Raw genomic sequence first — 18,329 nt, 5'->3', positions numbered from 1 at the left:
CCTCCGACATAATCTTCTAAAATTCTTATTTTGTTTGCATTGATTTTAGTTTATCTTCCCCTTTTAATTTCACAAAATAGAAGTAAAATAAGATTTTTGCTGTAAAATCTTCCTTTAAAAGATGGAGTGTTGTAGCTATGACTTCTCATTTCAGCACAAGACTATGGGTGGCAAATGATTAATTTCCCATCAAAACTGGTGATGAAGCTTTGTCTCCTCAATGGAATAATGTTGAGAGGTGGTGAGGTCTTTAGTAGGTATTTTATATAATGAAATAAATCTGTCCTCATGAAATAATTAATGTAGTTCTCCATGAATAGGTTGGTTATTGTGCAAAAAAAAAAAAAAAAAAAAAAAAAAGGTTGCTGTAGAGCAAGCTCTATTGTTTTTCATGTTGAAGTACAATATGCAATAGGGTAGCAATGGTGCAAACCTGAGTTTCTTCCACCTTAGTGGCCAGCTATCCCAGTCTCTATTTCTCCAGCTTTTTTATGTACTTTAACCACTATTTGCTGTCACTTTTATTACTGCTTTTGTCATTGTTTTTTTTTTTCTTCTAATATGTACAGATTGATCTGACCCTACTTTGTGATGATCCAACTCAGAAGCACATATTCCGGACAGAGAGCTCCACCAACTGTGTAGCATCTTCCCATTTGAATCGTTCTACCAATTATTTTCTATTATTTCATTAGTTTTAGAGTCATCCATAAAGAAAAACAATTATATTTAACAGGGTAAACTATTTCTTTAGGAGTTCAGAGATTTTATTTTATTATGGCTGTATAGAGAAATTTGGCTGTTTTAAGCACCCCCCCAATTTGGAGAAAGTCTTTATGTCCTTGGGCTTTCTCAAACAATTTGTGTGTTCTTGTTATATGCAGTATGGCACTCTCATAACTATCCATACTAGTACAATGATACATGATAAGCATCTATATAATTTATGTCAAAATGAGTCACTAGGGTGGAATTATCAAAAAAATCAGCAATTAACCATGTATTTAGAAAGATGAAGCATTTTGATTTCTTTTGCTTCCATCTTTCTTTCCTTCCTCCCTCCCCCACACCCATTTTCTTTCTTTTATTTTTGGGTCACAACAGCTCACATAGTCCAGGCTGGAACTGAATTTACTAAAGCCAAGAATGTCCTTGAATTCCAGGTCCTGCTTAACTTTATCCCCAGGTATTGGGATTATATCCATGTATTTCTATGCCTATAAAAGGTTTCATCTACAGTGAAATCACCCTAATCTCTCCATTAAGGGGAGGAACCTAGAGACTGAAGGACAAATCCATTGGCACAAACAACTCAGCCTATATAATGGAATCCTAACAAAATGATGTCACTGAGGCTAAGATGGGCTTCAATGATTGCTGATATTGTGAGTACTGCCACATATTAAGATAGTAATGTTTCCAAGTTCAGAATCCACAAGTTCACAGACAGTAAGAGTTTTCTTATTTGGGCCTCTCTTAGATCCTACTCTGAACTCTTCCATTTGGATGGTTCTGATTTCCTGTAGTCAGCCATAAAGTATAACCACTAGTATAGCACTTTCTGAAGTCTTCATGAGTCAATATAGCAAATCAAATTTGTAGAATTAGTGGGAATTCCCAAATTTGAATCCAACTGGCAAGAATGGTAGTGGTTGGAGAATCCAGACTAAGATTTCACCCCATGCACACCAGCAGCTGAGGCATGGCATGATTCTTTTTTTTTCCCCTCGGATAAGTATATCCTTGAATTGTGAAGTTTGGTTCACTTCCAAATAGTTGGTGTCAAAAGTCATTGAGGGGACATAGGAAATGCAATTGTTTCTCTCTTCAATCCTTCCATGACACGAACTGAGGGAGGCAGCAATTTTACCCTGCAGTTAGATGCTAATTTGTATTTTGTGGCTCAAACTGCCTAGCTATATGCACATGCTTATCTTTTCATCTCTTTGTCATTATGGAGTGAAACTGAAAAAAAAAAGAGACAGTAATAAGTGTCATAATTTTGAATTTTGAGACTAAATAGGAAATACAGTAGTGGCTCTGGATATGGGAACATATTAGCTCTGTAGCCAATAAAGAAAACAAACTTATTTTAAAAACCAAACATCTAAAATAACCATGTGAACTATCTTGGGAAAGATCTGAACTTCAGACAAAATTATTCATTTTAAAATTTTGCTTTTAATTTGTCAACATAATTCATGATCCTCAAGAATGAAATCCTAAATTACTTTGGAACAAGATGACCGCTTTTACAAAAAAAAAAAAAAAAAAAAAAAAAAAAAAAAAAAAAAAAAAAAAAAAAAAAACCCAAAGAAGTGGGCTTTTATTTTTTCAGTAAATGTGTTTTTCAGTTGCAAAGACTTCTCAGTTACCTTGGTGGGTACTTACTCTAACTACTCATAATTTTCTTTATCTACTTATGTACTTTCTCCTGTGATACATTGCCATGAGCATATTCCATAAGTCTCAAAAATAAAAGAACCAACAATGACTATATGTTATCTTGAAACATTTATTAAGTGAAGCTCTCAAATCATTTGTTGATGAGGTCCCAGCATATTTCTGTCTATTTAATGTATTCCCCCATTGACAATTGTATTTGATTTTCAAGTATTTTCAAACATAATTATTATAAGATCATGTTGGCCTGACAGAACAGTGGCAATTGCAATATGGTTGTTTATTGACAAATTCCTTGGAGTTGTAGAATTAGCAAGGAGAGTCAGACCAGGACCATGTCCCTAATCTCAGGAATTTGGGAATTCTGTTTAAATTTCACCTTATGTCATGTGTTCCTTCTATGAATTGAAGCCAGAGGTCTCTGTACTCTAACTAATCAACAGAAATGGCTAAGAAGCCTGAGTTACAGGTCTGTGTTGGGCCATAGCAGTTACCATGGTAGCAGCTATAGAGCTATGGTGAGGTTCTTCCTGCCATTATCCCAGGGAGAGAGATATGGACAATAGTAGTCATGTGGTTTTAATATTGAAGAAAACTTTACAAATTCATACACTTTCTCTGTATATCAATTATATTTTTGTTGCTGTGGTTAGACACCCTTAAAAAGCAAACTAAGGAAATAGGAGTTTATTTGGTGTTGTGGTAAGTACTAAAAAAGGGGGAGGGTTACATACACTTCTCGCTTGCTACTCTCTTGTCTCCAGCAGTCTCTCTGCCTCCACAGCTAGTCAGGCTCACTCAGTGGCCACCCTCTCCAGGCTGGCCTCTGCTGTGAACTCAGCTTACATTCCCAGCATCCATCCTCTGTGGTCACTGTCACAATTCCCAGTAACCTGACAAAATCAAAACTTTTGATGTTTTGTAATATATCAATTAGTAAATTCTCATTCCACAAGATATCCAAACAATAAACTGAGAGCCAATTGATATTGATATAAACTGCCCACTTAGATAAGACAGATTGTTCTATAATAATCCTATACATAGATACCTATAGCTATTCAAATCCACACTGAGGTGGAACTTTCTCCTCCATCTTTCCTTCTTCTATCTCTCCAGTCTTTCCAAAACTCTGTCCCTGTCTATCTTTTTTACTGCCCAATCACAAACCTTGTCTTATCTAGTGCCTGCCCTTGCCTGTATATAGACATAAACTACAATTTAGTTGAAAATACTGTCCAACATGGTCAGTGACCTAGGGCTACAGAAGCTTAAAACAAATGATCCTGTTGCACCTCCATCAATGAATGCTTGTGCTCAGCTCACTTTTTTCTTTTCATATAACCCAGGATACCAGCTTAGGGAATTGTGTCACCCTCTATAGACAGGTCTTCTCCATCAATTAACTTAACAAGATAATTTTCCACAGGCTTTCAAAAAGGTTCCTCACCCAGGTAATTCTCTTCTTCACTAAATTTATAATTAATATTAACCACCACACTTGGTTTTACATTGTGTCAATTTATATCTTTCCCTAACCTAAATGTCTCCCTGATATGTTCATATATTACAAATTGCTGATCCATTACAATCAATGTACCCCCATATTCAGAATGCGGGACAACCTACTCTAAATAGTAATCTGGTCACAAACACTGGAAGTAATTTATAATTAAACCTAAATAGAATAACTGGTATTTAATCTACCACTGGTAAGTTGTAGATGTCATAAAGTTGAGTATTTTTAAATTTGTTTTTATTTAACACTTTAACTTTTTTGTGCCAGACACTACATTGAACATTTTATTATATTAGTTCAAAACAGTCAAATTTAGTTCTATGAAAATAATTTATATGGAAAAAACTGGTGAGCAAAAGACATGTTTAGTGGTCCCTATTTCTAAAGAGAATAAATAATTCCACCTATATAAGAAACAGAGTTCTCACTCAGCTTTGGGGTTACTTAATCCAAACAATTGACTCTTAGGAGTTGGTTCAGTAATCTATCAAGTCACTTGAGGTTTCTCCTTTTGTCATGAAACTTTGAGATAGCATTAACCCCCTTTTTTTGAAATTCCAATACTTGGGAGGTTGTGAAAGAGGCTTATGACTTGAAGGTCACTCTGAGCTAAACAATGAGACGCTATCTCAAAACAGAGAGAGACAAACAAAAAGATAACCTCTATGTTTTACGCTTACATGGGAAATACTACTTATGCATATTGGATATAAAAACGCACAATCTAGAGTTAAGAACAGTGGCTATTTAGTTGCTCAGTGATATATAAATCCTGGGTTATCTTGATGACTTCAAGAATTTCTGTTGGCACAGCACTACCCATGGAAATCTTCTCCACTAACTCAGGACCTAGAAACTCACCGTTCAAAAATGAAGTTTACTCCCCATAAACTCAATTTAAAAATTGAACCAAGACTCAACGGTCCTGGGATACTGATAATCTCATTACATATTAGGACAACACAGTGCTTCTTACCTTTCTTCTGCGTATATTCTTTTTCTCATTTTCACTTACCCTTGTCATCTTTTGACAGTCCCTATAAATAAATTGCAGCACATTTGCCACTAACATGCTGTGCATTGTGACGGGTAATGACACATGGAAGAAAAGTCTTTATAGCCTTACAGTTTTCTCCTTTTCTGAATAGCTAAAGCAATTATTGTACAATAGTTGTATTGTAGACCATTTTATTTGTATTATTAAAGACTCGCTTTCTGCAATCACATCTTCCTTTTCCTTTCTTTTAAAATAAAAACTCTCAAGCAAAATGTAGAGCATAAAAGAGAGTTAAAGGTCTAAAAGAAAGATTAGCTTTCCTCACTTGATCTGTGCTAAACAGAGTTGAGCAGAGCACTTTATTTTCTTTCCCTTTGCAAACTCTAAGAACAAAGGCAACAGGGATTTGATTCTGTCTGTAGTTCCATTGTACAACCACCCATGTGGGAAGTGACCTAGTGCGAGTGTGACTAACACAGATTGATCATGGCTCAGTAGAGAATGCTCTAGATTTCTTCCTACTGCTACAGGATGACACACATGCTTGTAACGAACTGCAGGTAGCATTTTATACTTTTCCTCTGGGGATAAGTAAAATAGAGCAATCATTTCAAAGGCAGGAATACTGCTTCTCATATTTAGCAGCTTAGCTGTGTTGCACATAATGGATCCTGAGGACCAATAGATGGCCTTTCCTGCTACAAGGGCAATATGAAAATTATATATGCATGGGCAACACAGAAATTGTGCTTAAAGATGAGAAACAATTGATACTGTAAAGGACTCATTTTCATTGAGATAAAACTTTCTTATTTTAGAATGTTTACTAAATAAATACACAGAAGTTTATATAAACTTTTTCTGATTCTTTTGCTTTTAATCCCATCCCCCAATCATGGGTGATTTAGTTTAAGAGTCTGTAAGTTCCAGGTAAATGGTCATTCTATGATGTACATCCCTAGCTCACAATGTTTAGTTTATTATTGGATATTTGAATAGAAAAACATGCTTATTGATGGACTGTATGATATAGCTGTGCATATAAATTAGTTTCTAAGAGCATTAGGAAAATAATAATCAACACATGTGACAGCAGGACTAACTTTCAAAAATTTAATTTAATCCTCTAGCCACAGATGTATTTATTCTCCAACTTGATACAATTATTTTATTAGTAATACATTTTCAGCTCAAGTACTCAGATGGGTTTAATTTGTTCAAGTAAGTGAGAAAGTATATAGCTAATTTTTCAGCATATTTTATTGAGGTAAGCATGTTTATTTTTCCTTTTATGGGCATCCATAATAAACACAATGTTCCTATATAATATTACATTGTATTTTATGGAAATATGTAACCACCTGTATGTCACACTCAATCTATTTGAGAAACCAAATTAATGCACTTCTTTGGTTTTGAGTGTGTGTGTGTGTGAGTGTGTGTGTGTGTGTGTGTGTGTGTGTGTGTGCACATGCTTTACTTTGGGACAAAATCTCATGTTTCCCAGGCTCGGCTTTATGATTCTCTTTTCTCTACCTCCCAAGTTTTGGTGTAACAGCATGTGCTATCACATTAATGTGATGTTGCTTGAATACTTGAATTGACTCAGCGAAATTAATCATACAATGTGGACCTTATGGTTTTGTATTAGAGCCATCCTCATCATAAAAGAGCACCATCCCATCATGTTGATGGACAAAACCAAGATATTAGCCAAGATTCTTTGTTTGGCTACACTTGAGCATGTTTCACCAAGCTAATACAACACAGACAATCAGTGGGAAGTCTACAAAGATGTACCACTACAAAAAGCACCAGGGAGCTTTCTTAAAAATAACCCTGACAACAGCACTCAGATATAACACAGCACTTGTTTCATAACTTTAAAAACAAACAGTCAGAGCAAGAATCACTGCTGCATGCCTAGATTATCTATTTGGTGCCTGCTCAGTTCTGCACAAAAGCCAATGCTAATCTAAGCAAGAGTTTGTAAAGAAAACTCTAGGGGTAGAGGAAAATAAGTGGAGCTCCATGCTCTTTCCTTTCTGTAACTTGCCAGGTTTGCTCATTCCCAAGTTTCAGACACAGGAGCTCCTACTTTTACAACATGGGTACAAAATATGAATTAGGTTTTTAAAATTGGACAAATAGATCAGGGATTGAATAGAAATGTTTGACTTCCATGTTGTGTCCTTCTCCACAGAAAACTGGGTTCTGGTATTGTGTCTGGCTACCAGTGTCAATTCCTTCCCTTATAGGGTGACTTATCCTCCCCCTTCCCCATGAGAAACTTGTAACCTTTGATGCCTCCTAATCTCTGCTGGTATTTCCTCAAAGGAGGAAACAGGAACTTGCTTGATGACTTCTTTCACAGGCAGGATTTTTGTTCTCTGAAAGATTTCCCATAATGTTTATGTTTATGGCACATCTTGAGTTTTTCTATACCCTATGAGGACACAGGAGTCATGCTATCAACATCCTATGCTGATTACTAAATTCTGTTCCTTCCCATTTATATTGATATGATTTGTTACCTTTTTCAGTTAGAGGTTTTCAACTTTATAATTATAAAAAATAAGTATTTTTAAAAATTATTGTACTCCAAAATAATGCATGTGAAAATGTCTAGTACTGGCAGTGGAAAGCTCATAATACATGATCTTGTGCATTACTTTTATCTTTATAATTTTCAGAGAAGGAAAATAGTAGAAAAACAAGTTTGCAGTGAAGACCCAGCATTGCTGAGACAGAGAAAAGTCTAAATGTCAGATGTGAAAGTGGACCCTGGTAATGAGACAAAACAAAGAAAGAATTCAAGAAAAATCTCTGGAGAAGAATGAGTAGATGTTAATGGTTGATTAAGGATGTAGCATGGCTGGATCAATTTCCCTGTGATTAAGGGCACATCCTGTTGTTGGAAGAAGAACCAGCATGCATTGGATTCCCAGCCCTCATGTCAGGATGTCAGGTGGTTCACCATCATTCCGGGGGATCTGATGTCTTGTTCTGATCTTCACAGGCACTTAACTTGTGTGAATATGCCTATATAAGGACACACACACACACACACACACACACACACACACACACACTCACCATAAAAAAAGGAGAGTATGGAGAATGGAAATGATAGCATTGTTAAAAGAATTTCACCTATTTTATATTTTGCTGAATGTAATAGTACAGAAATGAATGCTATGCAATAAATGGGGAAGTGCAGTCAGAAAAATCAAATAAATAAGGAAATGTAAAGGACTAGAAGTGCCAGTACTTGAGCTGAGAGTGTTCGTTATTTACTATTCTGGACAGTTGGTGAAATCACTTGGGAAATGTGTATAGAGCCACAGGGAACTGTTGAATTCTGATGCTGACTGGACCTATTTCTATCAGGTAGGATGTCTTTGAAATAGAAGAGTGTAGAGTAGGCAAAGTACAAGTATGTTTCAACAGAAAACAGAGAGCACTGCAGAGCACCCCTTCTAAAGGAGTGGCCTATTGTTAGAGGCAACTTTAGTTCTGTTTGACTCTGGTGTTTTGGAACCTCACAGACCAGCCCTACTTCTCCGAACTGTAGGCATCTGTGTTCATTAAATAGATAAGGTTGAATAAAATGAAGGATTTCAAATGAGATCCTAAGTGTGTTTCAAAATTGCTGTGATAACAATATGACTAAACATCTCTAATGCAGAATGGTCAGCCTCAAAGCCATGTACATTTCACCAAAAAAAAAAAAAAAAATAAGTATCCAACTGGTTTTTATGAACATATATTTGTGTATACACAGAATAATGTGTATTTATGATTGTAGCATTAATAGTCAAAGAAAGAAAAGCTTTCAACTTGACAAGCCCGTTGGAAGAAAAGGTAACTGTTCAAAGGAGGGTCATTGGGATATTATTAAAATATATAATTAACATTAATAACATTAGGTAATAACATTAAATAACAATGGCAACTTGGGAAGAAAAGGGTTTATTTGATTTAGGAACTCTGTCTGACATCTAGGAACTCCAAGACATGAACTTAAGGTAGGAATTTGAAACAGTAATGGGGAAAGTACAATGTACTGGCTTGTTTTTTATGGCATGCCCAGCTTCTTTTACTATACAACCCAGGATCACTTGCCTATGGTGGGCTGGGTCCTCCTGTATCATTATTCTTGAAATCACTCCCACAGACATGTCCACAGAACACAATGATGGGAAATTCCTTTGATAAGGTTCAGTCTTTCTAAGTGACTCTAGCATATGTCAAGGTGACAAAAGCTAACCAACAGAACTAAAGAAGCTGGATTCTCAATTCGACTAATATGAACCCTTTGTCTCTCTCTCTGTCTCTCTTCCTTCATTTGTTACTTCTATGTCTTTCTTTAATTTTTATTTACTTTTAATTTGAAATTTATTTGAAATAAACTACACTTTGGGTAAAAGCACTGGAGATATCATTTACATGTAAATATGAATTCACAATGTATCTTAGTCAGGGTTTTGTTTCCTGCACAAGCATCATGACCAAGATGCAAGTTGGGGAGAATAGGGTTTATTCAGCTTACACTGCCCACATTGCTCTTCATCACTAGAAGAAGTCAGGACTGGAACTCAAGCAAGTCAGGAGCTGTTGCAGAGGCCATGGAGGGATGTTGCTTACTGGCTTGCTTCCCCTGGCTTGTTCAGTTTGCTTTCTAACAGAACCCAGGTCTACCAGCCCAGGGATGGCACTACCCACAATGGGTGGGGCCCTCCCTTCTTGATCACTAGTTGAGAAAATGCCTTACAGCTGGATCCCATGGAAGCATTTCCTCAACTGAAGCTCCCTTCTCTGTGATAACTCCAGCTTGTATCAAGTTGAAACAAAACCAGCCAGAACACGGTATGTTTCTAACAAAGAAAGGCTGAAAACAGGTGAAATTCATTTGGCTTGAATAGGTAAAGGTACTGAGAATCAAGAAGTAAATAGTGATCTACATAAACATTGAAATCAGGGACACAATTCATAGTTCTAATGAAAGATAAAGCAGTGGTTAGGCAAAACTATCAGTTTTTGGGAAACTGTGGGGCTGTGGGGACTTGGTACTAGGGAATAGGTGAACTGTCCTAGAGCAAGAGTAAGACTATAAGATGTTTCCTCCCCAACCCTACAAATCTCATTCTGAGTTGAGGCTGCTCCCCGCCCCCTGTTCTCAGCCTATATGCTCCAAGCACAACTTCTCCCTCCCCCACCTCTGGTAACAGTCATGTAGTCTGTTGCTAGATTACATATTTAACTTCCTCTCTGCTGATAAGAACCTGCCTGGAAGGCTCTTGGAATTCCTCTTTAGGTAAAAGAACCATTCTCAGGCCACCTCCCTAGCCAATAACTTACATCTACCTTGGAATTCCCAACCCACTTCCTAAATCTATATAGTCCTCTTCACCCCAATAAATTCGAGCTGTCTTGCTGAGTCTGATTTCAGAAGTCTATCCATACCTCTCTACTCCCAGCATCACAACAGTGACATTCTTTCCTCTACTTCAGCTTCTTTTGTACTTACAGGCAGGTGGCCAATGGCCCCTGGAGAGAATAGAGGGTCACAGGGAACTCATTATGAAGCCACATCTAGCACTTCTTGACATTAGCCATAGTGACTGGGTTTGTTGACTGCGTATGAGTTGTATCCCCAGTTGGAGCAGTCTCTGGATGGCCTTTCCTCCAGTCTCTGCTCCATTTTTTGTTCTTGTATTTCTTCCCATGAGTATTTTGTTGCCCCTTCTAAGAAGGACTGAAACATCCACATTTTGGTCTTCCTTCTTCTTGAGCTCCATATAGTCTGAGAATTGTATCTTGGCTGTTCCAAGGTTTTGAGCTAATATCCACTTATCAGTGATTGCACACCCTGTGTGTTCTTTGTGTCTGGGTTACCTCACTCAGAATGATATTTTCTAGTTTCATCCCAGGAGCCTGATATAGATGTCTCCTGAGAGGCACTGATAGAGCCTTACTGATACAGATTAAAATGCTTGCAGCTAAACATCAGACTGAGCATGGGGACCCAAATAAAGAATTTAGAGAAAGGACTGAAAGAGCTGAAAGGGTTTGCAACCTCATAAGAAGAGCAACAATATCCACCAACCAGACACCGCAGAGCTCCCAAGGACTAAACTACCAGCTAAAGAGTACACATGAAGGAACACATGGCTCCAGCTGCATATTTAGCAGAGGATGGCCTTATTAATCATCAATAGGATCAGAAGCCCTTCATCCTGTGAAGGTTCATTTCTCAAGTGAATGCCAGGGTGTTGAGGTAGGAGTGGGTGGCTGGGAGTGGGGGGCATCGAAATGTAAATACATAAACTAGCCAAGAATGGGAGACCCACCACCACCACCACCACCACCAACAACAACAACAACAACAGAAACGACAAAAAAGAAGCCATAACAACCAGGAAAATGAATTATGAGTAGATAGTACAGAATGCCCTACTTAGAAAAATTGTCATCTAGAACTGTATTCTTTATGGTAGTCATTTGTTCCTAATTAAATACTTGAAAAGTGGTGCATCTGCATTCAAATATTCTGTAACAGTTAAATATACCAGTTATAAGAGAGGTAGCATAATATCAATGATTATATAATGTATCATATAATAATGTTATTTCTATTTAGCTTTAAATGGAAATATTTTGGGTATACTTGAAAAATTAATATATATGTATGCACATAATTAAAATTTATGAATTTCTTTTAATTTTTGTTAATATAGCTATGCAGTTGTGTTTGTAGTTTCTGTGAACAAGAAATTGATTTATTTCAGTTAATTAGTCTTTTTTTTTTTTTTGGTCTTTCATACACTGAAGAAAAACAAAGCTCTATAATAGTTTTAACAGACAGTCTTATAATTTAATAATATAAATAAAATTTATTAAAGGACCAATAGCTGAAATAAAACTTTGGGAATAAATTTCAGCCCCATCTCTTAGTGTGAAAAACACAAATTTTTATTTGATTCCAACATAATTGACATTATTCTGTTAGCTTCAGTTCTAACACCAATCTTCTCAATTTTTGTACCTTTATATTTTAGCCCAATTTATGTATTTATACTTATATCTAATTATTTATTTAACATATAATTACTATATATGTTTTATATAACTCATATATAATATCATATAATTTATGTTATTTATATAACATAAATAATATGTATATATATTTTTACATATGTAAATACTTATATTTATATAAATAAATAATTTTATATTCATGTATAATATTTTATATGATATAAAACATTTTATAGTAATACGTAAATAAAAATATGTATTTATTTAGCTCAAACCAGAATTAAACTGATGTGTAAAGACTCCAATGTAAAATGTAAAACCATAAAATTCCTAAAGAAATGTGAACAGGGTAAACATTTCTTGATTTACAGCTTGGCAACAATTATTCTAACATGATGTTCAAGTACATGCAACAGAGAGAAAGAGAAAAGTCAACGAAGATGAATGCAAAAATACAGTAAATGTAGGACCTTCCTGTCATCAAGTTTAAGTACTGAATACAAATCACCACCTGGCTAGAAGAGTGTTCATACGATCCATCAACTACTCAAGAGAGGACTGATAAAGCACCATCTGCAAATGAAGACCCCACAAAGCTCCTGTTTTCTACAGAGAGTCATGCAAGATCAGATGCATATTGGACATTATATGTTCAGCTTAGGACAGCATTTGTCAACCTTCCTGTTTCGGTGTAAGTAGAAATGGATTTGGACCCCATAGCTCCAGAGAGAGTAGCCTTATTAGGAGTTGTGATCTTGTTGAAGAGCATGTGGTGTCCTTGGAGGAAGTGTGTCTCAATTTCTTCCTGCTAGATGCCAATCCAGATGCAGACTGTCAGCTCCTTTTCCAGCACCATGTCTGCCTGTGGGCTGCCATGCTCCCTCCTAATCATAGACTGAACCTCTGAAACTGTAAGTCAGCCTATGTTAAATGTTTTCCTTCATGAGGATTGTAGTGGCCATGGTGTCTCTTTACAGCAGTAGAGACCCTAAGATGCTTTCTAATGCTGGGACCCTCTAATACTGTCCCTTCGGTTCTTATGTTGTGATGACTTCCAGCTGCAAAACTATTTTTGTTGCTACTTTATAACTGTAATTTTGCTATTTATGAATCATAATGTAAGTATCTGATATGCCCAATAATCTCAGGTGACTCCTCTGAAAGGGTTCGTGCTGTAGTAGGCAATGAATGTGACTTAAATCCCCCTGGTGGTGGCAGCATGCATTCCTCACAACCTTCCCCAGTGTTCTGAATTCTTGAATGAAACACACACACACACACACACACACACACACACACACAGACAGACACACACACACACACACAGCCTTCTATTTTAATGTGCCTTAATCTATTCAAAGGCTGGGCTAATCTCAAAGTTCTTCCTGCCTCCTCTCTGATATTCCTGAGTTATTCTATACAAAAATCTACATTCTATCTTTGTTACCTTACACCCAAGTGTTGAGTGTGTGTGTGGGGGGGGGGTCTTCCCCTGGCTCTTCAATATTTGGTATACTCTCTCTTTTATAGCTCTCAAGCCTGGATCTTGTTTCTTTTTTAGCATGGTGATTCTCCTTTCCCCTCTGTTTCCTTGCCAGTGAACCCCAAAGTTCCATCTCTGTCTCCCTGCCCAGTCATTGGCCACCAGTGTCATTATTTACCAATCAGAAATAGCTGGGGGTGAGGACCCTCAGTTTCTTACAGATGGATTTTGGTACAATTGTGGGAACCCAAATAACATAATACAAGCCTTATACCAAATCCACAACAGGTCAGTCCAGACCCTATAGGTTGAGAGAACTGCTGGTTTAGACACATGTAAGAATTACTTCTGTTCTGAAAGGTGGTTTTTATACCTAGGAGTTGCATCTGTGGTAGCATTTTTAAATCTTAATTATCAAAGAGTGGTAATGAAGTAGTCTTATGGTACACAACTGGAGAAGCAGAAGGGGATTGCATCCCCATAGGAAGAACAACATCAGCTGGCCGGACCTCCCAGTGCTCCCAGAAACTAGACAGCCAACTAAGAACTGTGGGGGGGGTCCATGGCTTCAGATATATATGTAGCAAAGGATAGCCTTGTCTGACATCAATAGTAAGGGAGGTCCTTGTTTCTGTAGAGTTTGATGGCCCAATATAGGGGAATACTGGAGCAGTGGGGTGGAAGAGGGTAATAAGGTGGGGAAACACCCTCATAGAGGCAAAGGGGAGGGGGAAAAGAGTAGATATGATATGTGGGTTTTGTGGAAAGACCACCAGGAAGTGGGATATTATTAGAGATGTGAAATGATGAAATGATGAATAAAAAATGTTCTACGAGTATGTTCCTCTTCCACCTGCCCTTCCCTCCTATAGTTTTGCATGTGGCAGTTATTTGTTTGTCATAGCTGAACAGATGTGACACATCAGACCATACAGAAAAGAACAGAGAAACTTCATGGTGAAAACAGAAAGGCACAGTTTGAAAATTCACAAATAATTTAAGAAGATTAATGTTTTAAAGGTGTTTTCTTAACCAGTTTGTCTTTTGCCCAGATAACTTTAATAGAAACTCAGAATTTTTAGTGCCTTCTTAGATAGATATCACCACCATTTTTAAATACTAAAGTATTATAAATTTCCTTGAATATAAATATTATTTTCCTAAACAATAGATTGCCATAAAATATAATAAATTTTTAATTATTCATGTGTTATGTCAATTCTAAGTGGCCAGTTTAATCCAAATATCAAGTGATATTTTCTATGATATTGTCTATTGTGGCCTTTCTGAAAAAGGTACTTCCTGTTGCTTCTTTCCCAGTTTATCTGCATCCAAAACATAACAACCATTTGTGAAACTATACTATTTTAAGCATAATTTATACATATGCTATTTGGTATAATAAAATTCTCATCAAAACTTTACTGTAATATCCTCAAAAAATCTTTTAAAAATAATCAAATATTTTCTGTCATGAACTTAAAGTTGTTTTTACACAGGTAAGTTTCAGGCTGAACTTGGGGATAGTAGAGAAAGGAGGTGAATATATTCAAGTTGTGTATAAAACCCCCAAAGAAGTAGTGAAAATGTAAAAAAGGGGGAGGGGAGAGCAGGAACACTTTTCACCAGTAGTTTGGCAGGATACTTCTGAGGAATAAAAATACAAAGCAATGACAAAGACCTGGATGACAATAGAATGTGGCTAAATGATGTGTTTCCTTATGCATCATGATAATATTGACAGCCTTACTGATTTGGGGCACAAACATTTCTTCTGATTCTCTAGCTTCTTTGGCTGAGGGCTCTTCTATAATGTAGCAAGAAAACACAAAACACATTTTAGAAATAACCACATACATTTTGAACAGTGCAGATTAAAATTTTGGTATTTGTCCCCCCGTGTCCTCATTCATAAATGCAAATCAGCAAGTCTACCCTGGCTGGGATGAACTAAGGTGGCACATGTAAAGGTTATATCTCAAGATTAAAACTATCATAATTAACTTACCTTCTTGCCACTTATCTCTTGAGTCACACTGTAATAATTTCCATTGGTTCTCCCACCTTTAATGCCTGTCTTTCCATCTCCTTACATGCTTCTATTCTGCATCATATTATTATACAATTAAACCTCCAGGGAATATTGCTTACTTCTCTCACTGTTGAGTGCAATTATACTTGACAAGAATTGACTTCAAGGAAGCAGGGCTATTTTCAGCTCATACTGGGATTCATTCCACTGTATGGTAGGTGGTGTAGGTAGTGGTCATACTGCACCTGATGTCAGGAAGCAGAGAAAGATGATGTTGCTTCTCCACTTGACTTCTTTTTTGTATCCCGTCTGAGACTCCAGTCTACTGAAAGAGTCCCCATGTTCCAGTCATTCTCGTCTCAGTTAAGCTAGTCTAGAAGCTTTCTAACAGACGTCTCCAATTCTAAGTCTTGTCAAAAGACAATATTGGTCATCCTATATAGTCATTCTTTAACTTGCTCTTTTGATAGTGAAACTAAATTCACTCTCTATCTAAAGTGTCTCTTCAATTAGCTATCATAGTCCTCTATTCACAACTGAATGTTTTACCTAGATCCATCATATTTAATTCCTTCCCTGTGTCTTTCCCAACTGCCTTCACTTCAAGATTTTCTCTAGAATACATATGTATGTATATAATGTATATGTATGTTTGTGGTATAGGTATTACATATAATACATATTGTGCAGTTTAGGTATATGTGTATGACACACATATATGTATGTTTATGTATATATGTATGTATGTATAGAATATGTGCATGAATAGAAGTATGTATATATGTGACCACACACACACACACACACACACACACACACACACACACACACTTAGAGAAGAGGCTGGAGGTCAGTGTGAGATATCTTTCTTTAATACTTTGCATCTCTTAGTAGAAACAAGATCATCTACTAAAACTCCAGGTTTTGTGCTAAGTCAGTTGGCCAGTCTCTGCCACTAGTACTGGCATAGTAACATGTGCACCACTGTAGCAGTCATCTGTGTGGGTGCTGGGGATCTAAACTCCCTGTACCCCTTAAGCCATCTCTCAGCCACTTTTCTAATTATATTTAAGAAATTACTCTGATGGACACTATGAAGATGGTAGTGATGAGTAAAATCCAATCTCTGTACATCAGCTGTTTAGTGGGTTAAATATAAAGATTAAGAGGATCAGTATGAATATTTTCATCAGATTTTTATTTGAGGGTGATAGAGGGAAAGGAAAGAACTATAATGTCACTATTCAAACATTTGCCAAGGGCTATGGTTTGGATATGGCTAACGTATGTCCTTCAAGGCTTCTTGGGACTGAAATCCCATTCCTATTTATTTTAAGAGTGAAAATGTAATCTATGGTGTTTATTGAAAAAGCTCTTAGGAGGTGATTAAGCCTGGATAATGGCATTAAGGTGGCGCCTCCATGATTAATCAATTTTTGGCCTAAAGAATTTATAAATAAATAATAAAAAGGTAAAGATACACAAATAAACATGTGTATTTCTTATCTCTTCTGTATCCTGTGTTAGGCTGGGACTGTGTCCGCATGAAGATCACCAATTGTGCTTCCCAGCCTTGAATCTTCAGAGTGAGGAGCCAAAATTAATCTTTTCTTAAAAAAATAACTCACTCCATAATTTCTGTGTCACAGACAACCCCTTCTATGATAAACAGAAAAATATTCTTAATAATATATAATACATATAATTAGTAATTGTTATTAACACTCAACCAAAGTTTATTGGGAGAATATTAAACTTCAAGTAGTATGAGTTTTTCAGAATTAGCAAATGGATTATTTGCATGAATTGCATGTGGCAAATAGGGGTTCACCAAAGTTCACATAGGAGAGCTGTGATAGACAGTCAGTATCTACAAATTAAGCCTCCTTTGTGAGGTTTGTAGATGTGAGGCAGGTCTCAATTTCAAACCATCTGTTTCTCATTGCCTTTCTGAGTATTTCTTCTGTGGAAGTTTGTTTACAGATGTTATCTCTGACAGAGGGGTCCGTGAGCTGCTTTTATTGTAGGCAGGAACTTTCTTCTGGAGAGTTTTGATTTTGGCTACCTATCTTGTCATGTCCCAGAGAGGTGGGTAAAAATTAATGGTTTAAAAATAATTGTCAGAATTATTGAATTTGGTATCATAGGGTCTGGCTGGCTGGTTTGCACTACAGGAAAACATGGACAAATCGGAGCTTGAATGGTTGTGATGGTCAGGTCATGCAAAGGACTCTAGGCATTCAAATCAAGGAATGACTAAAGACACAGAAAGTTATTCTGAAGATAGAGACTTAGAACTTCAGTTGGTTAAGAAATAAAACTCACTGACTCAGTATCCAGACCTTGTGAGTCTACAATGATACGATGTGTTCAGGAAGAAGGAAGGACATGGGGGACAGAAGGTTGAAGAGACATGAGGAAAGAATATGCACCTGTCAGGGTGGCTACTCAGCCCCAGTCTTTTAAGTCCTGGTTCTTTGAGTGCTGAGTAGCAGGGTATCCATCCTTCATGATTGCTCTAGAAATAGTGTTGTGATAGAGGCTCTCTCCCTCTGAAGGCCATCTGCTTCTGGAGAATTTTCAAGAATCCCAAACTATAAATCTCATACAACAACAAGCCGGTTTCCAGTAGGTCAAATCTTGTGTCTTTATAGCTGGGAAATCTTCTAGTCCCAGTGTTTATAGCCTTGAGTTTTACTAGAGTTCTGTCAAAATTTTCTTCTGTTTCTTTCCAGTGTGGTCAGCATTGTTCCAGGGACTTTTTCTATGAAGTCTTTTCCCAAGGATAAAGACTTTTTTGTAACATCTGTGGTATCAACTTGAGAGAATACAGATGAAGTGCAAATCATAA

Source organism: Micromys minutus (assembly GCF_963924665.1).
Source record: "Micromys minutus genome assembly, chromosome: 14".
NCBI lineage: Eukaryota > Metazoa > Chordata > Mammalia > Rodentia > Muridae > Micromys > Micromys minutus.
This window is presented reverse-complemented; position numbering follows the sequence as displayed.